This window comes from Macaca fascicularis, chromosome 18 (genome assembly GCF_037993035.2).
Source record: "Macaca fascicularis isolate 582-1 chromosome 18, T2T-MFA8v1.1".
NCBI classification, from domain to species: Eukaryota; Metazoa; Chordata; class Mammalia; order Primates; family Cercopithecidae; genus Macaca; species Macaca fascicularis.
The window spans coordinates 79,430,537-79,448,078 of NC_088392.1; positions in this window are offsets into that span (position 1 = coordinate 79,430,537).

Here is a 17,542-nt window from a genome sequence, read left to right on the forward strand (position 1 = left end):
AGCCAGGCTAGTCTCCAACTCCTGGCCTCGAGTGATCCACCTGCCTCAGCCTCCCAAAGTGCTGGAATTACAGGCATGAGCCACTGTGCCTGGCCCTAAAATTGATTCTTAATCGTGCTTTTTGAGAAAAAAATTCCTAGTAGCTACAGTAAAGACAGATCAGCTGGTATTCCCAGGCCATGTAAAGGACTTGGTTTTCATCACAGGACAGTATGTTATATAGCACTGAAGGGCACGGGGTGACAAAATCAAACAGGTGCAGATGGCAGCATTCTGTTCAATTCTGTATTTGATTTTTATCACGACAATTCTGACACTGTTTGTGCAATGAGTTATGCAGTGCAAGAGACTGTTTTTTTCACTGTTGCATACCTCATGCTTACCACAGCGATGAGCACTCAGAGGAAGTTGGACAGTAAGTATTTGGCAGATGAACTGAGGAAGAAACAATCGAAATATATACATTAGGAAGCATGCTTAAACCTACATAAGAAGAAACCAACTTTATCTATTTATAGTATTTTCAAGAGATTCCAACTGTGTGTGTCTCTGTTGGCCACACAGTGTCCTCCAACCCCAGACACTGACAGTCACAGAGGCAGTCCTGATGGAAACGTAGGTAGACTGTAGAGAATGTGTTTTCTTTCAGAAGTTCAAAAAGTGATAACCCTGAAAATGAAATGTTTTTCAGAAATCTCAAATCTAGATGGAAACGATTTCTCCTTTAGATTTAGTGAGTCAAATTCCATTGCTTGGGCATGAGTGCAGAAGAGTACAATTATTAAAAATGTGACTAGAAGGGTCGTTGTCCACTGACATTTGAGGGATGTAGTTGCTAGTTTGACAGAGGCATCGTCATGGAAGTGATGCTTTGGAAGGCGGGCTGTGGGCAGGATGCTTGGGAGGCGCTGAGGACGGCTGCTTGATATTCGAGGGAAAGCTTCCTCTTTAAGTCTCTGGATACTCAACAGAAAACCATCACAGGCTTCAGATATATTAATGTATTTTAGAACTACCAGTAATGTTTTCAGCTTTGTCAGCATAAACTTTTGATAATTTTTCTTAAATTACTGAAGTCAAATAAGAAAGGTGTCATTGGTTGCCGGCATCCTGTTGGCAGCGTGGCCAGAGCACCCAGTTTCCTTTCTCTCTGCAGCTGGTCTGGGGAAATTGCTATGGGAGAATCATGGTACTTCAGAGCTCACTTCTGTGATTCCAGTGAGGCTGCATTGCTTCCGACCTGACTCTAGGATTGGTGTGTGTGTGTTCTTTTTTTTACAGAGTTATAAGAAGAGTAGGAAAAGAGTAGAGTGAGTCAGTTAGCTTATTACCAACGCTGTGCAACAAAAGACAGTAGGCTCCACGGTGGGGCTTTGGAGGAGGCTTCTCTGTGCCTTCTCAGACCTCAAGCATGATGGCTTTTAAAATGCTTGCCATGGCCAAGTCACACATTCAAAGGGGAACAGGTGTTGTGGTGCCCACACATGTCTCCTTGCTTACTGCTGCCGTGCCCTGGCCTGACTTACTGTCCACTCCTGCATTCCTTTATCTATGGGCTTTTTTCTGGCCACCAAAACCCACGGTGTTGGCCCATGCAACAGAGCAGCAATGGGGTTACTTTGATGTGTTGGGGAGGGAATTAATATCCCATAGGAGTCGTTCTCAGCCAATGAGAGAGGTGGAGGATAAATCCCTTCAGTATTTCATCGCTTGGATGCAAGGTGAGGCCTCTGGGCCCATGCTCTGCCGTGGCTCCTGGAGCTTTCTGGGGCTTCAGGGCCTACCGGTCTAATGAGGTTGCACGCACTGGCTGTCTTCACTCCCTCGTCTCATGGCCCTGCTCGCACCGTGATGTTTCCTTCACCTCCCCAATAAACTACCTGAGCTCAAATCCTTGTCTCAAGGTCTACTCCTGTGAGGACCAAACTAAGACATTATGCAAATCAAGTCACTTTTAGTGACAATCTGGAGCGAGGCTGAGCAGCTGCAGAGAGGACGCTCATTAGACCTACAGACCGCTGCCCGGTGCTGTGAAAGTCTTCGACCTGTATCACCCTCTGTGTAGTTACAGCAAGCACTACTAACAAAGCGAAGCAACCTTCCTTAACCCAGTTTGATGATTTGTCTACGTTCACTCTTTTTATATATTATTTTTCAGTATTTAAAAAGTCCCAATGAGATGAACTCTAGATGTTGATTCTTCTATATGAATTGAAGCTGTGCTTGAGAAGGGTAAGAACATTACAGGATCAGCTCCAAAGGATCTTGATCATTTTAAATCTATCCCCATAGGAAAATGTGGCCATTTCCATGGGTGTTGAGGTTGTCCTTTTCAGGATAAAGGATCATACTATATTTCAGGTAAAAATTCACCTTTAGAATAATGTCTGTTATTTCTAATGTTCATGGAACAAAGATTTATTCTGCATTTACTGTGTGTGAGGTCTCTAATGGACTCCAGTGATTCAGATGTTTAGGGAAGTATTTAATGAAGAAACATAGCTCTAATGCTTTAAAAATTTTATTAACAATTTAAACTCATTTCTTCAGTAGGAAGTGTATTTTCTCTGCTCTAAACACCCAGATCACTTATATTTTATCTTTCTGATGGCATTTACATTTTAGCTTACAATTTTTTTTTTTTGTAAATATCTTCTGTAAATAGTCTCTACTAGATTGTAAACTCCTTGAGGAACAAACCATGTAGTATTAGCTTTGTTGCTCTTACATTGCTTAAAATATACTCTACTTAAAATAGAAGCCAAGTAAATATTTCTTACATAACTCTTTCAGATAATATTCCTTCTAAAACTTAATATTCCTTCTAAAACTTGTTCATGATGAAACTTAGTTACCACTTTCATATCCATGCATAATTTATTGAGATCATCTTAAACTTTCTTCTCAACACTTAGGCATTTTATTATTTAGAGAAACACAAGAAAACAAGACAACTAAATATCATGTTCCTTCTTAGTGATTAGCGTACTGGGGGGATGGGGTGGGAAGGTGAATTTCTGCTTTGAGTTAGTACATAGATAAATGGTCTCCACGTTTCTCCCCATTGTTAAGATTCTATAAATTAGTTAGTAGGGGAAACATGCTTATTGATAGCTGAGTAAGACCAGTGAAAGAGAAGTTTCTTCTTTTGCTATTAAGAGCACATCCCATTTAGCTTATGTAAACTTAATGGTCATAAAAAGCACTTCCATATGATGAGTGCATCTAGATAATTCTACTAAAAATCTAATGCCATTGCCAGTATGGAGTTTAACCATTCAAGCACCAAGAAATTTGGTGAAAAGTCACAGCTACCTGGATTATTTCTTGAACTTTACTTGATGAATACTTTTGAGTGAATGTGGGTGACCACACGGATTTCTTATTCACCTGGATTTTTAAAGGAATAGGTGGGTGAAAGTGAATAAGTCTAGCCTGGGCATTGATGAAGGCGTGACAGTCTTTGAAGTGAACAGTAGGGATATGAGTGTGATTTACTATTGTTATCATCATTGAGGTCTTATTGGTTGAGGATCAGTAGACAGACATTTGAATTTGTACACAATTCTTAACATGCGTATCTAAAATTATCTAAGAAGTCATGTTTTTTTTTTTTTTTTTTTTTTTTTTTTTTAACAACCAGAAAATAGTACAGGATATTTAATTGTGGGAGGCTTTGACAGTCTTGGGCATCAGCCTCCTCCTGCCGCTGGAGGTGCTGAGACCCGAGGCAGGGGCGGTGGGAGACCCCATGGAACCCGACTGGGACCCCGCTTCCTCCTCCCCACCAGACCCTGCCAGTGAGCTCCTCCTCCCCGGCGTAATTATTGTTATTATGGATTAATGTGGAGAAAGCAATCCTCATAAGAATCAGGGTTGCTGCTGTAATTTCCTCTAGTTGGCCTGGAGGGCTCCCAGCGTTAGGCCAGTGTGTGGGTCAGGCCAGACTCAGAGGAGGCAGCGTGGCACAGCACCTGGTAAACAGAAGCGGGTCATCACCTGGAGACCCCAGCGGCAAGTGGGCTGCCCACCAGGCCGCCAGGAAGTCTGCAGATAGCAGAGAGCCCAACCAGCAGGAGGGAGTCCCAGAGAGCGAGGACCTGTGGGACTGGGCCTTTAGTGAGGCTGGTGGGCGTTATCCCTCGGGCCTTCCCCTGGGGAGCGGTGGTTGGCTGGCTTCAAGAAAACACACATGATGGGGACCTTTCTTACCTGACTCTGGGCTTGGTCAGGTTTCATCGGGGTCAGCAGCTGTGAGATACGCTGGGGTTGGTGAGATGAGGAACCAGCTGACTGCAGTGCATGGGAAGGGGAAGTTTTAAAGAAGCTGAAGATATAATAACTGGGTATGACTGGATTTCAGACCACTCACGGCAGGCCTAAAAATGGGTGGTGAGGCAGCATAAAATCATAAGAATTCACTGCATGCTTAGATATTAACGAGACCTGGCATCAAACCTCTCAGATCAAGTCAGATGGCGTAGTTGAATAGAGGGGAACTGGACACAGGAAGAGAGAAAGGTGAGCAGGAGCCGGAGGAAAGGATTGTGTTTATGTGCCAGGCTGCGCTGGGTACTCTTCTCACATGTGTAATTTCATTTAATTTTCACAGAAATTTTGCAACGGAGGTATTTCTTCAGGCTCACTGATGGAGCTTGCTGGAAGACTGGATACACTTCTTGAGGGGTCAGTCACATAACTTGTAAATGAGAGAGCTGACCTCAAACCCAAGCCTATGTGACACCAAAGCCCTTGATTCCAACAGGACACAAGAGGGTAGGAAGGAGGGAGGATGAGAGGGAGGGAAGGAGGGGGAGAGAGAGAGAGCAGGGAAGGAAGGAAGGAAGGAAGGGAGTGAGGGAGGGAGGGAGGGAAGAAGGAAGGAAGGGAGGGAGGGAGGGAGGAAAGGAAGGAAGGAAAGAAGGAAGGAAGGAAGAAAGGAATGAAGGAAGGAAGGAAGGAAAGAAGGAAAGATAATACTGGTAAATAAAGGGCCACAGGAGGGTGGAAGGGGGTGGACGGAGGGAGGGAGGGAGGAAGGGAAGAAGGAAGGAAGGAAGGAAGGAAGGAAGGAAGGAAGGAAGGAAGGAAGGAAGGAAGGAAAATACTCACGAATCAAGGGCCACAGTATGGTAGGGTGGACACAGGCAGTAATGCCAGTGGGAGGTGCTGGGTGGCTTAGCGTCCAGTTTGGGTCTTGCAGATCCACTGCACTCACAGGGTGACAGGGGTGGGTCTCCTGGAGGGTGCTGTTTCCCTTTTCCTCAAATCACCTATGGCTCTTGGTCAGGACCATCTCAGCGGCAGTTTGGGTAAAATGGGTTTCTGTGGGCTGGCCAGGTGGTCTAAATCACCATGTGTGGTTACCTGGGGAAAGAAACGTTAACTGCAAACAATCAGGTTGGAGCCCGGCAAAAGAATATTATTTTGAATCAGTTATTGTGGGGAAAGGGCACGGAAAATTATTAGGATTGTCTTGAAGTAGTGAAAAGGATAGTAAAAAGGATGCCCCAAGGAAAAAGTTTTATGTGCCTGGGGTGTTTTACTTGGCCTTGGCTTTCCATGGCTGAAATAGAATCAATCAAATTCTGAAAATAATTATTAAAATAATTATCCCTCGCTTGAGAGAGGAAAACTGATTAGATCCAAAGTTTAGAAGTCTCCACAGGCAGGTGGAGGAACCAGGAAGGGCTGGGCCGTCGGTAGGCCTTGCAGCAGGCGCTGGGCTGAGGCCTGCGGGATGCTCCCTCTCTCTTCCCTCTGATGCTTGTGAGAGGGCCTTGGGCTCGGGGGGACCTCAGTGGTTAATGTGCAGTTTGTAAATGCACTTGCATTTATGAGCAGGACATCAGGATGTATTATTAATGCCCAACTGAGAAGAATAACAAGAGGCTTTTGTGGTTTATGCAGTAAACTGTGTTTTCACTTAAGAGTGGAACATAGTAAATACAAATTGATGATACAGGCAATAGTAATCATAAAACCACAGCACAGGCAAGCTGACAAGAGAGGTTCCGTGCCAATTTGCAGCTATTTCCATGGCACGCATTTGCCTTTAGAACGCTTCCATCCTGGGTAGCTGGGCATCAGCAAATACTCCTGTCACTTTAGGAAGCTTTGTTTATGCACAGATCTCTGAGTTACTGTGGTCTAGAAAGACCAATTATTGTTCAGATATAATTTGGCTGACAACTTATTTAATGGTTATTATTTCGAGAACACAGCTCTTTCATTTTTAAATAATGTGATTAAGAATATGATGATTGAAACCAATTTTTCTTTTTTTTTTAATTTCTAATAATAGAAAAATACTAGTTCTTATTGAGGCAACTTTTTTTTTTAACCCTTCTTGTTGTTCTGGGAGAACCTGGTGTTTACGAAAACTTTAGGGTTTTCAGCAACTAAAGAATATGCATGTCAGCAAAGAGACAGCGTGGACATGCAGGCCTCTGGTACGTGAATCCTTGACATATGAGTCACTGGACAGCACAAGTGGGCTTTTCTGGCTATCCCCACATTGCTGAAGCCACAGCTACCGGAGCCATGGCTCTTGGTCAGGACCATCTCAGCGGCAGTTTGGGTAAAATGGGTTTCTGGGGGCTGGCCAGGTAGTCTAAATCACCATGTGTGGTTACCTGGGGAAAGAGACGTTAACTGCAAACAATCAGGTTGGAAAGGGTGATGGGAGTGTAACCCATTCTCAGGTTGGGAGCTACCCTGAATGACTCATCAAGTTAATTCTATGTAGGCTTACTTCTCAATGTGACACATCAGAATATCTCCCCAACAAAGCCCTTGAAAGAAAGCTTAAGGTCAAGATACAGAAAGCCAGCAGCAGTTCTCATGGGGTTCTTCAAAACAAACAAACAAAACTGTTTCTTTCTATGTATTTGAATATTTCAGATATTTGTCTAAAATTTGCAGTGTTATGGATGTCAGATTTACAAATTGTCTTCTTTCCACTCATCATAATCTTCTATGCTCTTTACAGAAAGGAAAAGCATATCCCAAATTCCATCTTACAATCGACAAAGAGAAGACCCCATGTACATGAAAGTAAAGAGGTTGGTTGATGGTGTGTTTGTGTCATGCAAAATGTGGTCTATTTTAAAGAAAACAAAGAGCACTAGAGATTTGACTCTCTTGTGTATTACTTATTTTTAAATTATGCATTGCTTTCATTTTCTTAAAAACAAAAGATGGCATAAGTGATCACAAAGAGAACTGGGCAATTTATTTGGGGGAAATTTCTCCATGAGTAGTAAAAAACAAATTTGCAAAGAGTATAAAGGTTCAGTGGCAGAGCCATCCAGCTCCAGAGATCGTCTTTCTGATTTGTCCCAAGCCTTTCCAACATATTCACCTCTCTGGCTCTGTCTGTCTCTGACACTCTTATTTATGAAGCTGCTCTTTAGTGATCACAGAAGCTGCCCAACGTAAACATTTCCCATTTCCTTTTCATAAACCGTAGAAAAGTGTAAGAAGGACTGGTATTTCTGAATCTCTTTGTTCCGAAATCACGGAGCTGGATAGAGTGGTTGCATGACTGATTTCTGAGGATAAGTGGCTAAACTATTTAGAAATGAAAACTACATGCTTTAATGTTAGATTATGGTTTTGCATTCTTTAGTTTGTCATAGAATTTATTGCTCGGAAGAATGATTACATGATGTTTTCAGATTAGGGCCAGATGTATATCCAGAATATAAAACTGCAGAGAGAAATGTGTAACATATGGTCTGGAATTCTTAGGAAAGTTATGAAACTTCTGGGTCTCAAGAATTATTATGACCTGAATGTTACAAAATGAGGTCACTTTAAAGATATTTATACTTTTTAAAATTGCAGTTGTGTCATTAGCTGAAAGAGAATGAGATACTGGGAGGTTTGGGGGCCAAAAACTTAGTGGCACAAGCTTCTTGTCTCTGTAGAATGTGTGTTATATTCTTACCCCAGTGCCTGCAAGCCTGCAGCACCGTCTTCACCATGGAAAGAGGAACGCATCTGCTCTTCATGAGTGGAATTGCTGCTCTTTGCTAAGCTAGCTCCATGGTTGGTGGAACTGGTACCCAGAGACTCTAGGATGACTCTGGAGGCCTGGATTATTTTCCTTCTTGAGGGTTGTAGCTACTTTTAGATTAAGTTTGAGCACATTGCTAGGTGTTACGGAGAAAATGTTTGTGTCCCTCCCAAATCCATGTGTTGATGCTCTAACCCCTAATATAATAGTGTTTGAAGGTGGGGACTTTGGGAGGTGATTAAGATTAGATGAGTTCATGAGGGTGGGGTCTCCTGATAGGATTAGTACCCTTCTAAGCAGAGACACCAGAAAGCTCCCTCTTTCTCTCCCCGTGAGTGCACAAAGAAGAGATCATGTGTATAGTGAGACAGCAAAGAGGCTGTCTTCCAGCCAGGGAGAGAGCCCTCTCCAGAACCTTACCTTGCCATGATCTCAGTCCCAGCCTCCAGAACTGTGAGACAATAATCACTCAGTCTATGGTATTTTCTTATGGCAGCCTGAGCAGACTACAACATCAGGTGTAAAAAGAGAAGATTGAACTAAATAAAGGAGACTTTCTTACCCTCTGTAGTAGGCTGAATAATGGCCACCCAAGATAACAGGTCCTAATCCTTGGAACCTATAAATGTGACCTTATAAGGAGAAAAGTTCAAGTTAAAGATCCTTTTTTTGTTTGTTTTTTGGAAACGGAGTCTTGCTCTGTCGTCCAGGCTGGAGTGCAGTGGCGCCGTCTCTGCTCACTACAACCTCCGCTTCCCGGGTTCAAGCAGTTCTCTGCCTCAGCTTCCCAAGTAGCTGGGATTACAGGAGCTCGCCACCATGCTGGCTAATTTTTGTGTTATTAGTAGGGACGGGGTTTTACCATCTTGGCCATGCTGGTCTTGAATTCCTGACCTCGTGATCCATCCACCTCAGCCTCCCAAAGTACGGGGATTTACAGGCAAGTTAAAGATCTTAACATGGGAAGATTATCCTTAATTATCCAGGTGGGCCCTGCATCCAATCACACGTGTCTTTATCAGAGAGGGACAGCGGGAGACCCCCCATACACAGAAGAGGAAGAGGGTATGTGACCATGGAGGCAGGGATTGTAGTGATGTGGCCACCAGGAACAAGAGGAAGAAAGGAGTGGGTTTTCCCCAAGGATCTCAGGAGGGACCATGGCTCTGGTGACACCTTGCTTTTGGACTTTTGGCCTCCAGAAATGTGAGACAATGACTTTGTTGTTTTAAGCCACTCGGTTTGTGGTAATGTGTTATCTGCCACAGAAAACTAGTACCCTCCAACTTCTTCCTTCTTTTGGCTACAGGGCTTGTTAACTGGATATGCAAAGCTCTTACCTTGAGGTTTGGGCTTCCCTCTGTAGGTAGCACAATTCCAGCCTTAAGCCTGGCTGTCTTATAGAACAGGAGAAGGTCTGAGAGAAATTATTTTACCCTCTGGGTAATTGCTGACAATAATATGTCTCTTCTCAGGCCTAGAGATCAGACTCAAGTACAGTATGTATGATAGTATTTGGCAATTTAGCCTTTCGTTATTTCTACAGGATAGTCCATTGACTGTGTCAAGGGCGTGGTGCAGAAAAGACAACGGATGATAATTAGAAAATTACTCTGCTACCAAATCACATCTTAATTCTTTGAAAGAGCTGTATTAATTTTCTTTTTAATATTTCTGCTTTGCTTTCTGTTTATGGCAAAGAATGCTTGAGGTGATGTTTCTGGAGTATGAACCTTTTATATGGCAACCAGACAAGTAGAGAAAATGTTAGTCTAATAAGAGCCTCAACATTATCCTTTTTCTATAAATTATTCTAATGTTTGGATTAGAGGAAAGCCATTTGGTTGTTGGAAAGGTCATTTTATTCTCAAAGGACCAAGAGAAGGGGGTCCTCTGAGAACTCTTTTACTCAAAAAGGCCAAAAAAAATCCAGCCAAAATTAATTGGAAGTTTAATTTTGAATCTCTGTTGGGGATTTGGCTGAGGATCAGCCCAATAATGGATAGCACATGCATAAACTCTTTTGCTACCTCCATCTTCTCCTCTGGATTTCCTTCCTTTTTTGAGATCTGCATCGAAAGTCTTTCGAGTGTCTATGCTTGTTGTTCACATTTGCCAGGAAAAAAACAGTATGTGTCTTGTTCTTTTGTCAGTCAACTTCTTGTGAATGTTATAGATGGCTGGGCCAATCGCCCAGTTCCCGATTTTTCTGCTTTAAATGATCCAAACTTAAAGCATAAAGACTAACAAATACCATTTGTGTCATTTTCTAAAATCTTTCTGGTAATCTCTGAAGCTACTAATTAATTACTCATGAAGAAAATAAAGTATAAACAAAAGCTCTGCAAATCCCTGCCTTCCTGTTTATGATGAGAAACTTCGAACAAATAAATATTTCCCAGAGTTAATACCTGAGAAGTTATGCTAGAGATTGCATTAAAAAAGTATACTCCACACAGGGGATTCAACTGTGTGCTAGTCTCATTGTTAAATTATTTCATTTCCCCCATCTTTGGCTTTTTGGGGGGTTACCCGCAATCTAAAGAATCGCTTATATTTTGAATTCATTCAGCATCTGAAGCATTCACATCTTTGCCATGTGTTAAATTTGAGTACAGCTCTTGAAGTGTGATTACAGAAGAAAGGATGCTAAAAAGAGAGAGGAGAATATCTCCCACATGTGTGGACAACCAGTATTCCGGGACCAGAAGAGCCAACAGTTCTTGGCCGCCGTTCTGATAGAGGCCTGGTTTTGGCTAAATCTGAGACGTGCAAGTACAATATGCAGCAGCCCTGGGGAAAGCGCTCAGGCTTAAGCAAGCCCTGTCAAGGAGATTCTAGATATCTTAGTCATCATCCGTGTCTGGAGCTCAGTAATTCCAGAGGGTGGGTTGCACAGTGTGACTGAAAAATGTTTCTCAGCTCAGAGATGTCAACAATGCACAGTTTTTCCTCCATAGATGTGTCCACCTTAATTTGGTGATTGCTACTAAACAGTAAGTGTTTACTATTTATACCAACCAGAAGAATTTTAAAAGTTATTCATTAGAACAGTTTTATTCACTCAGTCACGAACACTCCCAGACATGTGTGGCCTCCTGGATTCTGAATAAGGTAAGTCTCGAAACATGTACAAGCAACTTGGAGGCTCACAATACATTTTAAACATATAAATAGTACAGGTCTTTGCATGTTTCCACATTTAGATCATTTTACTTGAGAAGTTCAAAAACCTGCGCAGAGAATATATCACTGATGTAACATTAGGGCCTGACGAAGTGCTGGAGAAGCCAAGAAATTCACACCAAGGCTAGAACACCACACTTCACTCGCCCTGATGAGCTGCCCACTTAGCGTTTTCAACAATGGGCGCCATCTGTCCACTAAGCGGACAGCTCATCGTAAGAGACCATGGTTATTGGCTAATGTCACGTGTTTCTATTCCAGAGAGTTACAATTAACAGCACCAGTGATCGCTGTAATGCAGTGCTCGAGGTTTCCATGAATTGAAGCTTTCTGTTTTATAAGTACCTGGTGCCAACCAATTGTGCAACTGGAGCTACTAGAGTTAAAGTTTTCTGAATTGTTAACAAACTAAGTAACATCTTTAATTTGCCAGAGGAAATTGTTCAATGCATAAAAATGCCATTCTCCTTATCTAAAAATTAGCGAGATTTTAATAAGTTTAACTTTTATCTAGCGTCTATGTGAGATCCTACGCAGGGATAGATGAGTATAGCACATAGAATTTCTTCAGGGGAGAGAGACAAAATGAAAAAGACATTTAAGCCGGCCGTGGTGCTGATGCCTGTAATCTCAGCACTTTGGGAGCCCGAGGCAGGTGGATCACAAAGTCAAGAGATTGAGACCATCCTGGCCAACATGGTGAAAACCTGTCTCTACTAAAAATACAAAAATTAGCCGGGCGTGGTGGCAGGCACCTGTAGTCCCAGCTACTCGGGAGGCTGAGGCAGGAGAATCACTTGAACCCTGGAAGTGGAGGTTGCAGTGAGCAGAGATTGTGCCGTTGCACTCCAGCCTGGTGACAGAGTGAGACTCCATCGCAAAAACAAAAAAAAAAACAAAAAAAAAAACAAAAAGAAAAAGACGTTTAAATAAAATGTGATAAACAATCAAATATATAGGGGCAATGGAAGCAGAGATTGGGGGACACTGAGCTCAGCCTGAGGAGGCCAGGAGAGGCGATGCCTAGCCTGAGTCTTGAAGTATACATAGTAGTTTAGCAAATACAACTGAGAAGGACAATTCACAAAGAAAGAAGAGCATAAGCAAAGGCACAGAGTCATACATGCCTATGTAGGCATGATAGCTTGGAATTTTGGGAAACAAAATGCAATCTAGAAACTAGTGAGAAAGCAAATGTGGACATCTGGTCATAAGAAACCTTGGATTCCACGTGGAGAATATTGGTCCTTATCTTCCACATGTTAGAAAGGTCATTCCAGCAGTAATGGAGACAGTAATTACAATGCCCCAAGCAAAAGAAGGTAAAGGATTAGGGTGGAGTAATCTGGTAGAGATAGAGAAAAGAAGATTCATTTAAATTTCTTTATAGTTTTGGTTTCTTCTCTAAGTTTACAGTCTAGTAAATCATAACTGGGTGTGAGGTGGGTATGTAAAAATAGCTGTATTATAAGACACATTATCGAATTTCAATACTTCTATATTGCTGTAGTAATCAAAATGGAAATTCAATAGGGAAGTAAATAACCTTGCACAGTAAAATGAACTCCAAACCCAAACTCTCTTTCACCACATACACACACACACACACACACACACACACACACAGTGAAACTTCTAAAAGAAAATGTAGGAGAAAATCTCAACACATAAAAAACTATTCTGGGGCTGGGCGCAGTGGCTCACGCCTGTAATCCTGGTATTTTGGGAGGCTGAGGCAGGTGGATCACCTGAGGTCAGGAGTTCAAGACCAGCCTGACCAACATGGTGAAACCCTGTCTCCACTAAAAACACAAAAATTAGCTGGATATGGTGGTGGGTGCCCATAACCTCAGCTACTCAGGAGACTGAGGCAGAAGAGTCATTTGAACCCAGGAGGCGGAGGTTGCAATGAGCTGAGCTCACCCCATTGCACTCCAGCCTGGGCAACAAGAGTAAAATTTTGTCTCAAAAAAAAAAAAAAAGAAAAAAACAAAAAAGAAAAACTATTCTGCATGTCAGGAAATCCTGAAGGCTGGTCTGACTCCTCTAGGGCAGCCCCCATGAATTGTACTAGGAACTCTGTAGGGATTGTGGAGAGAGGGATGCTCTCTCTCCCTTTTCTGGTTAGAATCAATATAAAGGTCACAGTCTCAAGGCGTGTCACGTGACTCCAATAGGCAGAAGACAGAATAAAATCCAATGAAGCCAGTAAGGTAAGCAGAATTTTTGTTCCCATCCTTTGGGAAACTATGAACATTTTAGCTAGAATTTATATAAAAAAAAATAAAACTGTAGCCCTTTTGTCTCTTGGTCACAATAATTATAGAGTCAGCTATTGAAGTACAACATTTTTAGGATATAGTTTCTTCTGATAACTAATAAGCTAAAATAATTGCATCATTTTAAAAGTTAAAATAGTATGTAAACTATAATGGTATTTTGTAACAACACTTTAATCCATTTGCTTTTACTTCTATATAGATACCTGGAAGTCATCTATCCATGTTCAATACGCAATTACTGAACTACTACCTTGTGACATGCACTGAGCTACTTGATCAAGGCTAAAGAAAAAGAAGTGATTTTGCCATTAATCACCTGTAGTAATCTCGCAAATCTCTTGATGTTAGTTTATTCATGCATCTGAAAAAAAAGAAAAGAAATTTAGCCAGATGTCCTATGAGGTCCTTGCTGACTTTAAAATTCAATATACGTAATGAGTGAAAACATCTTTTCAATCGTGCCTTAGAGTCTGGTTCTTCCATCCCTTTGGAAATAGTATGTGACCTAGAAAATAATTCTTGCTCTGTCACTTTTTTCTTTGCTTTTTATTTTGTATATGGTCTGAGAAATCTTTACTTTCCACAATGTGCAAAGATTTTCTGCTACATTTTCTTTTAGAAGTTTCACTGTGTGTGTGTGTGTGTGTGTGTGTGTGTGTGTGTGTGTGTGGTGTAAGAGAGTTTGGGTTTGGGGTTCATTTTACTGTGCAAGGTTATTTACTTCCCTATTGAATTTCTATTTTTATTACTACAGCATTATACAAGTATTGAAATCAGATAATGTGTCTTATAATACAGCTATTTTTATTTTTCAGAACTGATTTAGCTATTCTTTGTATTTCCAAATGTGTTTTAGAACCACCTAGTCAATTTCTACTAAATATGTCTGCTAGGATTTTGAATGGGATTGGGTTGAATCAATAGATCAATTTTGAGAGAACCAAAGACTTCACAATACGAAATCTTCTAATCCATGATTATGATATTTTCTGTTGATAGAGATCTTTAATTTTTCTCAGTTTTCAGTGCAAAATTAAAGTTATTGCTAACTGCTTTATTTTTTCATAGTATTGGAAAAAGCTTATTAAATTTTTAGTTACTAGTCAATTGATTACAATTGAAATACAATTGATTTTTTTACATGGACTTTGTATTTTGTGGCCCTGATAAATTCACTTATTAGTTCTAATAGTTTTTGAAGACCTTTTAGGAATGGCAATATATTTAATCTTGTCTTTTGTGAATGGAGTTTTACTTATCACTTTATAATCTGTATGCCTTTTATTTCCTTTTCTTGCCTTATTTCACTGGCTGGGAACTCTAGTACAATGTTGAGCAGAAGTTGTAGGAACAGACATTTTTGCTTTATTTCTGAATTTACATACAATGTGTTGAGCCTTTTTGCCATTGAGTATGATGCTAGCTGTAGGTTTTTCTTTTATGTCCTTTACTCAGTTGAGAAAGTTTTAATTTTAGTAAGAATTCTTAACATAAAGTGGTGTTGAATTTACTGAGTCTATTGAACTAATCATAGGCATTTTCTCTTTTATTTTGTAAATGTGCTTAAATTACACTGATTTTTAAATATAAATGAACCTGGTATTTCTTTGATAAACACCACATGGTTATGATGCATTATCCTTAATATACATAATCACTGGATTTTAGTTATAAAATTTTGGGTGTTTTTTTGCACTTACGTTCATGAAGGATGTTGGTTTTTGTTTTCATTTCTTGTAATGTCTTTGTATCAAGGTAGTGCTCCCCTTGTAAAATACATTAGAATGTCCCTCATCATCCATTTTCTAAAAGAGTTTATTAGGAACTGTATTATTTATGCTTTAAAGGTTTAATTAAATATACCAGTGATGATATTTGGGCCTGGAGGTTTGTTTCTGAGGGTTTTAATTATGAATTTAATCTCTTTAATATATTTTCCACCTTAATAAATGGAGCACAAAAATTTGTGTTCATTTTGGATATTTGTATCTTTTAATAATTTTGTCTAACATATTAAAGTTGTTATTGATAATAATTATCCTTTTAATGTTTGTAGGATCCATAGTGACATCTCCTTTTATGCTTCTAATCACGATAATTTGCATCTTTTCTTATTTTCTCCCCCTAGATCAATCTTGCTAGGGGCTTGTCAATTTTATTGATCTTTTAAAATAGCTAGATATTGGTTTCATTTATTTTCTTTCTTGGTTTTTCTATTCTACTTCATTGATTATTTCCCTTTGTTTTTATTTTCTTTCTTCTACCTACATAGGGTTTGCTTTTTCTTCTGATTTCTTGCAGTGAAAACTGTACAACTTAATCTCTATTCTTTCTTTTCTAGCATAAGCATTTAATTTCTCTCTAAGCATTCTTTTGTCCATCCTTGAAAAATTTTAACATTTTGCATTTCATGACAATTTTATTAAATCACAGAATGATATTATTTGTGATTTCTTATTTCACCTGTTGATTGTTTCAAAGTGTTTAAGTTGTAAATATTTGGGATTTTCCTATATATCTTCTTGTTGGTTTGTAATTCAATCCTATTTTGGTCAGAAAACACACATGACTTGAAACTTTTAAATTTGAGACCTTAAAAAAATTACTAAGCATATGGACCATTCTAGTAAATATAGCTTACATACTTGTAAAGAATATGTATTCTGTTGTTGGGTGGCTGGGTGGCTCTGTATATATCAGTTTACTGTAGTTTACTGATAGCGTTGTTCAAACATTCTCTGTCTTCACTGATTCTTTCGTTGAACTCATCTGTTAAGTTGCTGGCCCACAAGCTGTCAGATTAAGAATGATTTTTACATTCTTAAAAGGTCACACACACACACACACTCAAAAAGAATATATCGAAAGCCTGAGATATTTACTCTTTGGTCCTTTAGGAAAAAAGTTGGCTGACTCCCGTGTTAAAATATATAATTTGGAGTGTGGAATTATCTGTTTCTTTTCTTTAATTGGATCAAGTTTTGATTCATGTACTTTGAAGCTTTGTTAAATTGATAACTTGCACATCTTCCTGATGATTTGACTGTTTTATCATACTGTCTATCTTTATCTCTGGTAATTTTTTTTGTCTTTAAATTTGTTTTATGTTATATTAATTGAGGCCTATAGCCTTCTCATGCTTACGTTTGCATGGCATATCATTTTCTATCCATTTACTTTCAGTATATCTATATTTATACCTAATCTATATTTTTGATGGACAACATATAATTTGATTGTTAAAATGCATTCTAATAATTTCTTCATTTAGTTGCATCATTCAGCTCATTAACATTTAATGTAATTATTCTGTTATAGAAAAAAACCCAAAAAACTAAAAACATTTAATGTAATTATTCTAATCATTAGATATGAAGATATCATGTTATTATTGGTTTTCTATTTATCCCCTCCCTTGTTTGGATTATTTGAATACTTTTATAATTTCAATCTAATTTTCCTATTGACTTTTAGCTATGTTTCTTTGCATTATTGTAGTGATTGTCCTAGAGATTATGGTACATAACTTTAGCCTTTTACTGCCCACTTTAAGTTAATATTTTACCACTTCCTGTAAGATATAGAAACCTTACAACACTGTATGTCTACATATACTCACATTCTTGATGCTATAGTTGTTTATGCTACACCTCTACTTTAAATGGCAAATAAGTGTAAAGGAATGTGACTCATCTACCATTTCCAGTGATCTTCATTCCTTTCTGAGAATCCAAGTTTCCATCTGGTATCATTTTCTTCAGTCTGAAGACTTTCTTTAGAAACTTCTATAATGATTTCCTTAGTTTATCTTTTATCTGAAAATATTTCTATTTTGCGTTAATTCTTTAAGTATCGATTCACCAGTTATATAATTCTGAGTTGTTCAGCCTCTTCTTCGACCACTTAAAAGATGTTGTTTCATTCTCTTCTGGCCACTTTGACTTTTGATGAGACAACCCCACTAGCTGAATTGTTTTCCTTTATTTAATGTGTCATTTTTCTCTTTCTGCTTTCAAGATTTGCTCATCCCTTTGACATTGAAATTTTTGATTAC